This window comes from Sitophilus oryzae, unplaced genomic scaffold, assembly GCF_002938485.1.
Source record: "Sitophilus oryzae breed Bouriz unplaced genomic scaffold, Soryzae_2.0 scaffold_866_pilon_pilon, whole genome shotgun sequence".
Classification (NCBI taxonomy): domain Eukaryota; kingdom Metazoa; phylum Arthropoda; class Insecta; order Coleoptera; family Curculionidae; genus Sitophilus; species Sitophilus oryzae.
Window position 1 is genome coordinate 1,778,722 of NW_022147490.1, and position 16,555 is coordinate 1,795,276.

The window sequence follows — 16,555 nt, forward strand, 5'->3', positions numbered from 1 at the left end:
ACCAAAGATTGGCACATTTGAGGAGAAAAATTATTCCAAATTTCCTGCAGTTTTGTACGCAAATCAAAAATTGTTGGTTCAGGGTGGTTTCTTAAATATTGCTTCATTTTATACCACACAGTTTCTATAACATTGAGGTCCGGACTACTTGCAGGATGGGATAGAACTTTTATATTATTATTACCGAACCAATTTTTAGTTGATTTTGCTGAATGGCACGATGCTCCATCTTGTTGAAAAATATAGTCTTCGTTTGGAAACAATTCTTGAGCACTAGGCAAAAGTGAGGTCTCAAGTATATGTTGATATTTTTGGGCGTTAACAGTGCCATCTATAAAATTTAATTTGCCCAAACCTCTTGCTGACATGCAACCCCAAACCATAATCCCCTTATGAAATTTAACAACCCTCTTTAAGCAATCTTTATGAAAGGCTTCTGCTTTATATTTCGTATTATTCTTTTTCGATGATCTTCAACGCAAACATCAAATTTAGACTCATCGCTAAATATGACCTTATTCCAATCATTTTGTGTCCACGATAATTTAGATTTTGCCCAATTGTAGCGAATTTTCTTTTGAATTTCTGTCAGTAGCGGTTTTTCTTTGGCCTAAATAAGAATTTGTATCAATAATCTTCAGGTAATTGATTATCCACACGAAAGAAAGTTTACCTTGTAAAACCCCAGACCGCATTTATGGATATATTTTCGGCAACATTCTCTTGATATATATAATACAGTTACAGTATTCCATTTAACTGTTACTTCGTGAAGAGTACTTCTTCTCGCAGACTTGCAATTTTTTACTAAATTTCGTAAATCTCTCTGAGATACAACTTTTCGCCTTCCCGAACTTTTACCTCTAACGCCTACATTGGCAAATTCGCCGTATTTTTTTTTTATTATATTAAAGACCGTGGTTTTTGGAATACTTAAATCATCAGAAATTTTTCGAATTGTTTTTCCCGTACTGTATTGACGAATGATAATTTCGCGTAGTTTTTGATTTGTAGCTTTTCCACGGACCATTACTTTGGATTAAATTAACAAAATTGAAAATTAAAAAAATTAAAATTACTTACAGTAAGTCTCACTACTCAAAGTATCGAGTCACTTACAAGCTGTCAATGCTGAAGTAAATAGTTTGCGACATTTGTGACGTTTATAGCAAAGCCGCCTATGATGATATTAATTATTTAAAAATACTTGTCCCAACATTTAGTTGTCAGGCAAATTTGTCCTTTTATGAACAAAATCCGCTACTGTAAATATGGATTGATTTACAAATTCATAAAAATATTGTCAAGTTGTTTAGGATATATGGCTACGTTTATATTTAAAAAATTAAACATATATTTTTCAGTCATTTTGAAAAACCAGGGCAATAATTCCAAAATATGACCTTGTCCCAACATATAGTTGTTAGGGCTCGTATTAGAACATACCTACTCACTCTTAAAATGTATGAACGTACATATTACAAATTTTAATCGGTGTGGCAGTTTGTATAAAACTACAGCATTTTTTCACAATTACTTATCAATTTTTATTTCCAATTTCTGCTTAATCCGACTCTGGCATCTATAGAAGTCCTTATTTGGCCGAAGATAATAAAATAATCGTATAGGATCGCCGCGCCGCGCCGTGGAAAATCATAGTAGTAATATTATTGTTGTTGTTATATCGGTACTAACGAAATAACATAAATTCGGACGAAAATAAAATTTGTCAATGAATGGAATGATTGTGAAAGCGTTCCAGCGCACCACCATCGCCATCGGCCGGGTCACGAAAATAGGATGTCGGATAAAGAGCGACAGATAAATGAACGAAACGAAGTGAGGAGTACCACTATCGATATTTTTTGAGGCACAAAACATATTATTTGAAAAGTTGGAAGTAAAGTTTTGTGCGTTTTAAAAACGCAGATAATTGAGCAAAATTATCCTCTGCAGTGTTCCCTGAAAGCGCACATTCGTTTAATCATCTGCTGATGATGCTAACATGGTTAGCGAAATGCGCGTTCAGTATAAAAGTAAAAGTGTTATGGTGTATTGTGGTGATTAAGTGTTTTATTTTGCAGCGCACATAATTTATAATACTGTTTGACCAGCGGATCTGAAGCTGCGGAAAGAATGCGAGAAAAAAAAATCGATATTGCCACGTTTATCTATAAAATTGCAAAATTGCCAGACATAAACTATAAATTTAATATATTTTATTATATATAATGTGTTCAGCATATATTCTGACGTATATTACTAAGGAATTTTAACGTAGTTCATATTGTTGGATATGTTTTATTTAATAACTTATTTCCTTCATTCTGTATAATCTGCTTATTACGAAAGGTGAAGATATTTCAACGATATCATTGGCAAACCGGCATCGCCGCGCATGGCCGCCTATTCATCGAACATGATTGGCGAGAGTACGTCACAGGATTTGTTACCACGCGGTTGCCATGGCTTTATCTATTTGGATGAAACATGGGTAGACAATGACCTAACCTTTAAAAAGTGCTGGCGGAGCAATACCATATCTGGTGTAATAGGCAATATTGGATCTACTGGTGAGTAAAATTATGTTTTGTTTGCGCTTCCAAAGTTAACTATTTTCAAGATTTTTTTTGCTGGAAATAGTTATATCTAAAATTATGTATTGTAGAAAAAAATATAGTTAGTACACATATATAAATAAATATACATCAAGACTCAGTCTTGATCATTTGCTGATGATGTTAACACGGTTAGCGAAACGTGCACCCAGTGTATAAGTAAAATTGTTTTGGTGTATTGTGCTGATTTAGTGTTTTATTTTGCTGTGTAACACCAAAGGTTCCAACCCCCAGCTGTAATTATTTCTTCTATTATATTAACAACACATAATAATAAAATTATTCAAAATATTTAAGGGAGCTTTCATAAAAGCTTTTAGTGTGTTTATCTGCTAACTCAACAGTAACGATTCAAACAGGATAAAGTTTTTTGAAAAAAAATTATTAATCAGAATTTATATTTATGATACACATTATTTTCATAAAACACCGTACGCCCATGCCTATTTTATGAATGAAATTGGGCGTGTCTTGTTTACAACTGCGTTCCCCTGCCGATACCCCGTAGCTACAGATCCGTTGGTTACACTATACTGCTGTAGAGTATCATCACATCATTTTTAATCTTGTTATTTTTTAATAGTTTTTTAAATACATCGGTGTCCAAAAATTACCAGAAATAAGATTTTAAAAATTTTCTTCTAATTATAAAATAGGTAAAATGCACGAAATTTGATGATTTTTTACAAGATCTGGAATTTTTTGTGAAGTTGGAGGAATATGAAGGTTTTTTAAGGCTCCGTTGAAGAAATTCGCTCGAAAATTTCTGGCAACACTGCTGCTGCGTTTATTTTAACTGTATTAGAAGCCTTTATCGATATTAATATTGTCGATAGTGCAAGTCATCTAACAAATAGACAGATATAATTGGTAAAGAACCGGAAATGATGCAAAAACAGATCTGAGGTTTCGAGCATACGAAACGACTTTGTGGTCGTCGGCGTTGGTCGACGACGCTCTAGCGTTGGCTGAACGCTATCTGCACCAAAACATTAAATGTATTTATTACAAAACACATTTTGCTAGAGAGTTCAAATATTTTTATCGGTCACGCTCTTCACAATTTCTTTTAAAAGTAAATTATATTTTCTGTCAATTTTTACATATCGTCTTCTGAAATCGTACCTTCTATCCCTGAACATGTTTACTATTTTTCGCTGTTTTATGTTATAAGTATATTTAATTTAACATTAATAAAATGAAAAATTACCTCAAATATCTAAATATTTTGATGAAATTCTAATTTTTTTGTATACATCGTATATAATTTTCATTCTCTTTTTAGAAATATCCTCGGAAATATCCAATGCTAGTAAGTAAAATGTAAAATCAACAATACGCAATTCACTTTATACACCTTAAAACTTAAGACACCTTGAAATTTTCATTTTAAATTTCAATATGCCATACGATCGAAAAAAAAAACGTCGTCAAAGAAGACGGAGAATGATAATCGATGGTCATTTTGGCGAGATCAAATTGAAAATAGATTTTTGTGTCTGGAATCTATACGTTCTATCCTCGGTTCTATCCTTTTTTAATCTTTTCTAGTTGATGATTTAACGGTGATGAGACAATTTACATTTTTGGACAAACTTTTTTTAGATTTTCACAGAGTTTAATCGTTAATTGTTTAATAGATCACAGATTTTAAATGCTGCATATTTGGTTTCCGAAGGATACAATAGTAAGTAAATTAAATATATTATACAGGGTGCTACAAATTCGGGGTACGAGCATTGGTATTTCGGTAACCGTAATAGATACGAACATGGTTAAATTGGGGCAAAGTTGCGCTTTGGGATGTTCACGAAGATGCCATCCCAAAAGTTTTAAAAATTTCAGGGATTGATGAGTTTTTTGGAAAAAAGCCATTTTTTTGAAAATCAATTGTATTTTTTCCCGTCGTTACTTTTTAGAAAATCAAAAAACTAATTGCACATTCTCATAGCCACTTTATGAAGGCTACCTGATAATATTTTTTTATTTTTAAATTAGCTGAAAATTGGTGAGTTACAGAGGCCAACTTAATTTTTTTAAATAAGGACTTGCATTTTTAATTTTAGGTTTTGAAAGAACTCCGTCTCCTGAGTACAATGATATACACACTTTATACTTTTTTTTTTGTTTTGGTTACCTTAACAACAACAAAAAACAAAACAGTTTAATTATTATTTAAAATAATATCAAGTCCGACTCTGGCTTTTTAAATTATTTAATCTGATTATATTCATGGCAACAATATTTATCAGCGCTAATTAATATTGAATAAGGAAAATCGAGCCAATTGGAAGATTCAAATAAATAATCTCCAGTCAGCAAGTAAAGATATTATTTTTAACTTTTTATATTGTAAATTTGAAATCTCAGTGTGCGATCTAACAATTTGCATAATATCAATCGTAGTTATTATAAATAAATCAACTTCTACAAACTAGTTTTTAATGCTCAACATGTTTGAAAGGGTTAGAAAGAGTTACCACCCTCCTTATTGTACAAATTTATTTTTCGTTCAGTTTTATTTATAACTCTTTGAACTTTCTTCTTATACTTCCATGCATTTTATACTCTTCATTGTAAATATTGAGATCTATTAATTTTACTTTGACAAGTGAGGTTAAGTAATATCCCCCCGCCCCACAGTGGTTCCCCTTAATTAGCTGCGCGGTCATAACTGTTAGATATCTAGATATAGCTTGATTGCACCTTTTTTAATAGAAATTGATAACAAATGCTAAATAAGTGTATATAAAAAACTTAATGTAATATGTATTAAAAAAACTGGGCCCAGTTCGTGTGATTTGCATTTTAAGTTCTAGCTATTCGGAAAGGTATACAGATCATGTTTGCAGATACTATGTACATGTTTTTTCATATTGAAGAGGTCAAATTTATTTTAAATGTTGAAAAAATAAAAGAGACAGTTGTTTCATTTTATAAATACAATTTTATTGTCAATTGATATACAGTGTGTCCACGAAATAAGTTGACACGAAGAGGAAAAAATAAGTTACTTTTATTTTAAGACATGAAGTCAATCTTTAACCACCCGATATAAGATCCGGCGGCAATTCGCGGCAGCCAGTGGCAATTAATTTATATGCAATATTCTTTAAGCAACAACTATTATGATGCCGTTTAAGAGGATTTGAAAGGGAAAGTGGTTAAAAGTCTTAAAGAGTGACAAGCAAAAATGTAAAAATACTATTTTTATTGCCTTCAAATAAATTGCCATAAACTAATATTACTTAGGTCTAATTAAGTGTAAAAAAGAAAAAAAACAATTCTTTTTACCTTCTTTTCGAACGTCCATTACAGAAAAGGCAACAGCTTTTATCAATTTTAATAAAATAAGTAATTAATTGGCGTTATCTGAAAACTGTTTATGTCAGCTTGATACCAGTAGCAAAAATGTGACATTTCTAATAAAAAAAGCGCTACACTAGACTTACTTGATTTTGTTATATATTATGTATTGTTTACAGGGGAATATAAGAAAAGTATTAGCAACAGTTTCATGCAAACATTTTGAAATTAATATTTCTAAGTAATGACCTATCTGGGAACCACTGTGCGCCCCTTGGCGACAAGTGTAGCATATCATTGTACTCAGGAGACCGAGTTCTTTCAAAATCTGAAATAAAAAATGCAGATCCGTATTTAAAAAAATTAAGTTGACCTCTGTATTTCACAAATTATCATCTAATTTCAAAATCTAAAAATACTGTCAAATAGCCCTAATAAAGTGGCGAATGTGTTTAGTTTAAAATTAGTTTATTGATTATCTAAATAGTAACGACAGGAAAAATAAAATTGATTTTCAAAAAAATCCGTTTTTTCCAAAAAACTCAGTAATTCTTGACATTTTAAAACCTTGTTTGATGGCATCTTGGCGAACATTCCAAAGCTTAACTTTGCCCCAATTTAACCATGTTCGCATCTATTACGGTTACCGATATACCAATGCTCGTACCTCGAATTTGTAGCAACCCTGTATATTTTTTAACATTAATAATGGGAATTAAAAATTTTTGAACGTCATATTTTTTAGTGTTTTAAAATGCTAAAGAAACATAAAATTTATTTAATTCAATGTTGCTACGGAAAGAGTGATAAAAGTTATCGGAAAATGTTATACTTTAACAACAGCAAAAAATATAACGTTAATCAAAATTAATAACAACTATATCTATGAATGGAATCGAAATAATAATTTCGATTTATTAAAATAAAAATAAAAACCCCTTTTGATTTTTAGGATTTTCTTAAATATTCAACCATATTTTCATGTTTTTTTTTTAATTTTCTGTAAAACGGTATGGAAATTTGGAATAGTATAAACGGGAGTAATCATTTTAGGACAAGCTACAATTTTTATAAATGTCAATAATAGAAATGTCAATATATAGAAAAGTTCGTCATCTTGTAAAGACAATCCAGAGACATGGCATACTGTATACTTATATTGCTTCAAAGCCTTTCCTAACGCACTGTAGTATTTACCCATCTGATACTCGTATCTATCGAAGAAAAGAGAAAAAATCGTTTATAAAAAACACCTGTTAACTATCACAACCTCCACCCTATCAACGGATTAAAAAAAATAAATATATCTCCGTACCGGATCGGCTCGGTGATTCGGATTTTATTAAGTTCGAAGCTGTTGCTTACGTCGTTTTTTTTAATAGAGCCTCTTAAGGTGTCCCTTTTTTTCAAGCGATGGGCTCTTCTTGTCGAGGATACGGCTCGGTCGTGTTCCCACGGATGGACCCCCCTACCGGAAACGGGGTGCTAGAAACTAGCGGAATGGACCGTCTGCACCAATGACAAGTTGAAATATCATAGGTCTGTTATCCCATCATAAACTGCGTTTTTTTGTCTCCATGATTCTCTGTTTATCAAAATGAGAAGAAAAGAGATTGAAACTCGCCAAGTTGTCATTGACCTTTCATTCAGATTTATTTAATATAATATTATTATATTATAATTATGATTAATCAAAGAAAGGTATCAGAGTTGGCTTGGAAATGAAGATCGCTGTTACTTTATATGTACGGCTATTCGTTCTGTAGCTAGGGGGTATCCGTGAGAGGGGAAACGATATTCTCTCGATGTTTTTCGTAAAAAAATAGACGACGTGCCCCATCAATAAAAATTCGACAAATTGCAAGTAGCCAATAAAATGCCCACTCATTTTATAGGCGCGATTTGCGGTGACATATTCGCCAAGTCGACGTATAAAATATAATATTGCTGTTTATTTAAATGTTTTTTGTCCGCATTCCTTTATAGACAAAGATCCAGTAGATTTTGAGGTCGTAGTTTACGAAGCTGAACTTTTTTCCTGACGGTCTCTTACCGTTTTTCGGAAAAACGGAAAATCATTTCAACATTGAATTTTTCTTTATTTCAGTCCTATAAAGTAATAATTTCACTCTATTTTCATTATAATATTATAGTTTATCTAAAAGCCACACTTGATTGAGGATAGAAAAATGTCCAAAATTTTACTGAAAAACACTTCTCTTACAAAATGACAAAGACAATTGAGACCAGATGGAAGTTTTCATATATCCTTCTTTCTCTCTCCTATGTAATGTGGGAGACAAATATATTCTAGTCCTAATCTAGAAATTTGAAAATGTACAACGTTGCCATATCTTGTATTTTTTTGGGTGATTAGAGACTTTAAATAAATTACCTATTATGAGATCTGACAATAGTTAAATATACCTATATCCACAAAGTTACGCGGAAGAGTTTTTATTGCATTGGTTTCAACTTCTATGCGGAGGGGGTTAATCTTTTTTTGTTATATTATATTAAAAAAAGATTAACCCCCTCCGCAAAGAAGTTATATCCTCGGAGGGGGTTAATCTTTTTTTGATATAATATATAACAAAAAAAGATTAACACCCTCCACATAGAAGTTGTAACCAATGCAATCAAAACTCTTTCGTGCAACTTCGTGGTTATAAATAGTCAGATCTCATTGGTAAAATAGCAGTTATGGGAAGGAGCCGTTCCTCTGGCGACCGCCTTTCGTAATCCCAGAATGAGCGAAGAAAACACGCTAAATTTAGGTTTAGAATTGGCAACGTTGCTTTAAATGCCAGAAACACATAACCCAACATTTTCAGATTGTTTACAAATTTATTTTAGCAAATTTTCCTCTATTATGCATAGAATTGGTTAAAAAAGTAACAGAAAATAGCAAAAACCTCATTGTTTATTAAATACCTAACAAAATATGTGCTAGAATTATATGAAATAAAGAAAAAATAATAAAATAAAATTATGAGAAATTAAGAAAAAAAAATGGACGCGATAAGGAGATCAACACGAACATTGAGGCTGGATAGAGTACGAAATGAAACAATCAGGGACAAAATGGGTAGACAAAAAACTATAGTAGAGGAAATAGAGAGTGCCCAACTGAAGTGGTATAGACATGTGAGAAGGATGGACAACACGCGACTGCCTCAGAAGGTACTAAACTGGCTTCCACAAAAGAGAAGGAAACGGGGAAGACCAAGGACAAACTAGATGGAGGGTGTCAAGAAGGCGATGAGCTCAAGGGATCTGCGTGACGGAGACTGGAATGAACGGAATCAATGGCGACTAGGCATCGCACAACGTCGAAGGACGTTTTAAAAGCGATTCTTATATATACAGGGTGAGTTTCCTACGGTGTTCTCTATGTGCATCTCGGAAACTACTGGAGATAGAGAGTCGGTTAATAGGGAAAGAATTGCAGTTTTGTGGGGTTATAAATATGCGCCTTTCAGATTTTTGAAGAAGTTCATGGCTTACTAGATATTTCGAAAAAAACAAATTTTGGCTATTTTAAAAATTGTCCCTAATTCCATTATAATCTATTTTAGACAAAAAGTGTTCAGATAAAAGTTGTAGATAATCACATTCCTAATGAGTTTGTGTTCTCCGATTTTTTCTAAAACCTGTCATTTTTGACTTATGACACAAACATATGTTTTTTTTAATGGAAACCATAGTTGGCCATGACTTCATAAAAAGCGCCATTTTTTAAGCTTTTCAGCGATATAAGCTATAATATGTTTCTTTCGCAAAATTACTGAGTTATAGCCAATTCTTATCTTTTTAACAAATTTCACTTGGTTAGCCATGGAAACAAGTTCAATCGTCGTTGCTTTCAGAAATGTGAAAATTGTCACATCCAATCTTTGTAAATTAAAATAAACAAAAATTGTAAATAAAAATTTAGAAAAGCGTGTAGGATTATTGGTTCAACTTTTCTTGGCCATACAGTTTCGAGGATACGTTGACCGGTAAAAGTTATTTACGTTTTTTTAGAGAACAGTTTTCAATGGTGTTCTAATTTTGTTATGATTTATTGCTTATTAAAAGACAAAATATATTATTAAACGACCTCTTTACAATTTGCATTACACAAACTAAAACTTAATATCACTATAAGTTATTTTAGAAAATTTTCAAAAAATCCGCAATTGTTTTGAGTACATAGATGCTTCTTTTTAAAATGAATTTCTAGCTATTCTCACAGAACGACCAGTCGACTTAATTAAACTTCTCCTGTTCCGCCTCTTCGAGTGCCTCTCTCAATTCATAAGTTCTTTTGTTAACCTTGTTGTTAACCATACCGCATAAAAAAAAATCTAAAATGGATAGGTCAAGTGACCGAAGAGACCCATGCAATTGGTCCACCTCTTTCTATCCCATATAGAGTCTACATAATTATGATATAAATAATTTTTAACATTTCTTTCATTGTGTGTGTGTGTGTGGGGGGAATGGTGTGTCATAATGAAAGTCATGTTGAAACCACTTTAACTTTTTAACATGTCTTGAAAACCTTTCTAAAAAACGTAAGTAACGTTCACCGGCCAACGTATCCTCGAAACTGTATGGCCAAGAAAAGTTGAACCAATAATCCTACATCCTAGTAGGATGATCCTACACGCCTTTCTTCATTTGAAAAACTCTTATTTACAGTGTTTGTTTATTTTAATTTACGAAGATTGAATGTGTCAATTTCATATTTCTGAGAGCAACGACGATTGAACTTGTTTCCATGGCTAACTAAGAGAAATTAGTCAAGAAAGATAAGAATTGGTTATAACTCAGTAATTTTGCGAAAGAAACATATTATAGCTTATATCGCTCAAAAGCTTAAAAAATGGCGCTTTTTATGAAGTCATCGCCAACTATGGTTTCTATTAAAAAAAACATAGGTTTGTGTTATAAGTCAAAAATGACAGGCTTTAGAAAAAATCGGAGAACACAAACTGATTAGGAATGTGATTATTTACAACTTTTATCTGAACACTTTTTGTCTAAAATAGATTATAATGGAATTAGGGACAATTTTTAAAATAGCCAAAATTTGTTTTTTTTTCGAAATATCTAGTAAGCCATGAACTTTTTCAAAAATCTGAAGGGCGCATATTTATGACCCCATAAAACTGCAATTCTTTCTCCGTTTAACTGACTCTCTATCTCCAGTAGTTTCCGAGATACCCATAGAGAACATCGTAGAAAACTCACCCTGTATATAAGAAAAACTCGATGATGAAATAGTTTTTCGTTTTTCAGAAAAACGGTAACATACCGAGAAAAAAAGTGCAGATTAAATATACCTACGATCTACGACCTCAAAATAGGGTGTATACCAATCTTGGTGAAAATCGGACGATTTCCAGTTTTCCCAATAATTACCGAATTTTTAATTTTGTTGTTTATTCACGTATTTTTCATCCACAGATATTTCCGTCAAATGTATTACAGGTATTATATTATCCACACCGTCTTCGATATGCCTTCGCTGGCCAAATTAGAGAAAATAAGTGTTTTATGCGTTGACCGCAGAACGATTGGTGTTAGGTTTGGTTGTGTGCAAGTGGTGTTAGGTGGTGTTAGGTAAGTGCTTTCTCCCTACAGCACTTGAGATAAGACGTAAGGGGAGATCAAATCAGCCTTAGTAGTTAGTCAATTGGAGAGTTAACCAGTCAGCCAGTCAGCTGAAGAGTCAGAAGTCAGTCCGTTAGCCAAGGAAGATATGTTGTAAGTTTTGTAAGTACCATCTCAGTACTCTGTAAGTCTTGCCATTTCCAAGAGTTGTTTTTATATTTCCAAAACTATTATTTAGTATATTTTATATTAAATAAATACTTTTTAAGCGAGTGTCACAAAAAATGAAGTTTTACGGATCTATAAACGTCTTTAAAGTGTATCTTTTTTGGCCGTTTTTTTACTTTACGGTCGCTCTTTTACGTTACGGCCGCTTTTGCAAACAAAGTCATTATGAGGGCAGCCTACTAGACACATTTAATTTACTTATTTGAGTTATTTCCACGTCCGATATTAAGATCGTCAAATTATAATGGCGGCCAATAACGTAATTTTTATTTTGGATCCAATAATTATCTCACCACGTTTATGTTTTCTGTTAATTCTAACAGTTCTAACAAAGAGATTACTTAACAGCTTTTGACGGAATTCAAACTAATTTTCCGGAAGTTGCAATTGTTTATTGTTTGAAGACGGCTCATTCGCGCAATCGGCAATTAGCAATTTAATGGAACGGCTGCCGCATCATATCGGTGTTCTAAACAATTAAATAATAAACGTTATATTGCGTGAATCAGCTGAGAGCGGCGGAGATCACAAGCAAGCCGCAAAATCTAAACATTTGTCTTGGTGTCCTAGTTTGTCAATTAATGAGTGAATGAATAAAATTATACGCTGGTCGGATCTATATGTTTTGTAATTTACTAGCTAACTCGACAGATGTTTTCCTGTTTAACTTTTTTTTATTAATTTGTAGCCTCCCTTTAGCATATAGGGTCATTAGTTATACAGGATGGTGTGAACTGTATTCCGGAAACTTTAGCAGCATATTCTGCAGATAAAAATAAGTAAAAAAGTTTGTACAAGTATATGTCCTAAAATGCTTAGTTTCGGAGACACAGGGTGTAGAAGTTTCATTTTTATTTCGATTTTTTCCGAATAATTTCTGAAGTAACGTCAATATTTGGATGATTATTTCCCTCATCGTGAAATGGACCAATCAGCTAATAGAAAATCACGGAAATGTATATTTTTTCACCCAGTATTTTATACAACTTGGTACTTTTCTTACAATTTGGACGAAAAGTTATTACTCTTCAAAACAGTTAAAACATATATAGGTAGTGCCCTCTACAAATAGGAGTCATATTGACATCAAAATCAAATTTCTTATGTTAAAAAACTCCCAGACACCAATTTTCATCCAAATAATGACATTACTTCAGAAATTATTTGAAAAAAATAGAATAACTCTAGAACGGTGATTAACCCCCCTCCATTCATCCTACATTCTACAACATTTTATGACACCTACTGTTTGACCAGCGGATCTGAAGCTACGGAAGGAATGCGAGAAAAAAAAATCGACATTGCCACGTTTATCTATAAAATTGCAAAATTGCCAGACATGAACTATAAATTTAATATATTTTTATTATATATAATGTGTTTAGCATATATTCTGACGTATATTACTAAGGAATTTTAACGTAGTTCAATTGTTCGATATGTTTTATTTAATAACTTATTTCTTTCATTCTGTATAATCTGCTTATTATGAAAGTTGAAGATTTTTCAACGATATCATTGGCAAACCGGCATCGCCGCACATGGCCGCCTTTTCATCGAACATGATTGGCGAGAGTACGTCACAGGATTTGTTACCACGCGGTTGCAATGGCTTTTACGCCTTTCCTATTCGCTTGCTTTATCCCCAACTTCACGGTCTCTTCTGAAAAGAGTAGGAATATTGAATACTATTGAAATATCCAGTGGCGGTGTCATTCTCTTGATCATTATTACTTTATTTCATTATTTTATACCGGTTATCCTAAACTTTATTCCTATATTTTTCGTATATTTGATAGTTGTGTTTTATTGTTTTGTTATCTTGTTATAATGTTTTTCGTTCGTAGTTTTTAATTATTAATATCAAGTTTGATCGTATATTTGTATTTTAAAATGAATAAATTTGTTAAGGGTAAGACGCTACATAGTCAGACAAGAGAAATAATAGCTAATTTATATAGGTAAGTAGAATAATAATAATATAATTAGAATATTAAAATTAAATATTGGCTAAAATAAAAAGCACACATTTTACCTAAATATTTTAGCTAACTAAAATAAATATAAATAAACGTGGATGAAATCTCATTTGGTTTATTTCCTTGTGTTCATAATAGGGTTTGCGACGAAGAAGCTACAGAGAGTTCGCTTAAGTTGCCGCTTAAACGAAAACTTGAGCGGATATTTCTTTATACCGGAGTTAGCGTATCGGCTATAAAAAAAATTCACACAGAAGATAAAAAAAGGCTGGAAACTAACCCCGATAAAATGATATCCAGCCCTGGAAAGAAACGACCACGTGAGACTGCTGTTGAAACGCTCGACGACTTTTTCCAAGTGGTCAGGAATTTGATAAATAGATTTTATCTTGAATTCAAACTTGTCCCCGCAATTAGAAAGCTTTTGCAAAAATTGCAGGAAGAATCTAATTTTCCTTTGGCAGGGAAACGCTAAGGGGGTTATTAAAATCAAATGAATTTTTTGGCGTAAATGTCAAAATAACAGATAAATATTAATGGAGCGGCCCATTAAATTGCAGAGAGAGATATATACGAGAAATTCGAAAATATAGCCAAGTATTATCTATTTGGATGAAACATATGGGTAGGCAATGACCTAACCTTTAAAAAGTGCTGGCGGAGCGATACCATATCTGGTGTAATAGGCAATAAATATTGGATCTACTGGTGAGTAAAATTATGTTTTGTTTGCGCTTCCAAAGTTAACTATATTCAAGATTTTTTTTTTGCTGGACATAGTTATATTTAAAATTATGTATTATAGAACAAAATATAGTTAGTATAGATATATAAATAAATATACCTCAAGACTCAGTCTTGATCATCTGCTGATGGCAGATATGGTTAGCGAAACGTGCGTCCAGTGTAAAATTAAAAGTGTTTTGGTGTATTGTACTGTATTAGTGTTTTATTTTGCTGTGTAAGACCAAAGGTTCCAACCCCCAGCTGTAATTATTTCTTCAATTATATTAACAACACATAATAATAAAATGATAAGTAAAAGCAAAATATTTAAGGGAGCTTTAATAAAAGCTTTTAGTGTTTATCTGCTAACTCAACAGTAACGATTCAAACAGCATAAAGTCTTTTGAAAATTTATTAATCTGAATATTATATTTATGATACCCATTATTTTCATAAAACCCCGTACGCCCATGCCTATTTTATGAATGAAAGTGGGCGTGTTTTGTTTACAACTGCGTTCCCCTGCCGATACCCCGTAGCTACAGATCCGTTGGTCACACTATAGGTTTATATCCCCGAGAGTTATATTGTCTCCAAGATCTAATAAATCCAGCACTCGATCCAGCATTACCTATACCTATTCTATACTTGCATATTCATAAACGTAAAAATAAATCCTAAAAAATTAACGTGATCGATTCCTCATCTCCTTCCTACAACTTTACTAAGAATATCTTTGGCGCCGTCATAATGTTTGTTTATTAATTAAATCCATTATATTTTATTTGTGTATTATGAAATTCTCGAAAAATCAATTCATATACGTAAAAAAGAGACGGTTTATGTTACGGATCATCGACAATAAAGTAATAGTGTTACGGGTCATCGATACAATGCTCTCATAGAGAGGAAATGACTATAGTCATTAATATTTTGAATGCGATACGGAATATAGTTATCAACTACAGTCATACAATAATTGTTATCAAAACAATACTAATTTTTAATTAATCAATTTTTAATATTGTAGTAAATATATATATATATGTCAAGGCTATATACTATATAAACTGGGGGAAAGAGTAAGACAGGAAGACGCGATATCCCCAAAGTTGTTTACAGCAACAAGAAATTTTCCGTCATCTGGACTGGACCAAAAAAGGATTAAAAATAGATGGAGAATATCTTAATCATCTATGATTCGCTGATGCTGATGATATAGTAGCATAGCCCTAATTGTCAATAGTACTGAAGAACTACAAGCACAAATTAAGGAACTAAATACAGCCAGCAATAAAGTGGATCTCAAAATGAATTTAGCAAAAACTAAAGTAATGTACAACGAAATAGTGGAAAGAAGTACAAGAAATAGTAGAAGAGTAACAAACAAAACAAACACAACGCTTTATTGTACAAAAAGCCAAAACAGCTTCATCGACAAAGCAAAACAAAAAAGCACAAAAACAAATATACAAATAAACAAGTAAAAATGTCATACAATACAAATCAATTCATAAAAAAAATTACGTCATAAAATTACAAATAAAACATATATGGACATTGCAGAACACAGGCGTATCTAGAAAATTTTACAAAAGGAAAACTGTAAATGGATAAAATAATGTTATATATTATAAAATCAAGAGCTATAAAATATTAAATACTAGACCTTTAACCAGTGTGTGAGATGATCAAAATTTTAAAATTCAAAATTGTTCATGATTAAACATCAACAAAAAAGTCGTTTACCGCATATAGGGCTCTCTCCAGTAAGTATAATTTCAGAGCTTTGCGAAATGCGGGAAAGAAAGAAAGTGACTTGATATTCGAAGGCAAATGATTGTACATTTTCTTGGCATTGTACAGTATTGAGCCCTTAACTAGTTCTGAGCTCGGGGTTGGCAGATAAATATCGTGCTCCGCATTCCTAAGTGGATAGTTGTGAGAAGGCCTTTCCGGAATAGAGAATATGTGCTTGCGGATTAAGCAAACGGATTCTAAAATGAATATGGAAGGAAGAGTCAGTATTTTGAAATGTTTAAAGAAATTCTGGCAGTGAGTTCTACTGTTTAGTCCCAATAAGTATCGAACTGCTCT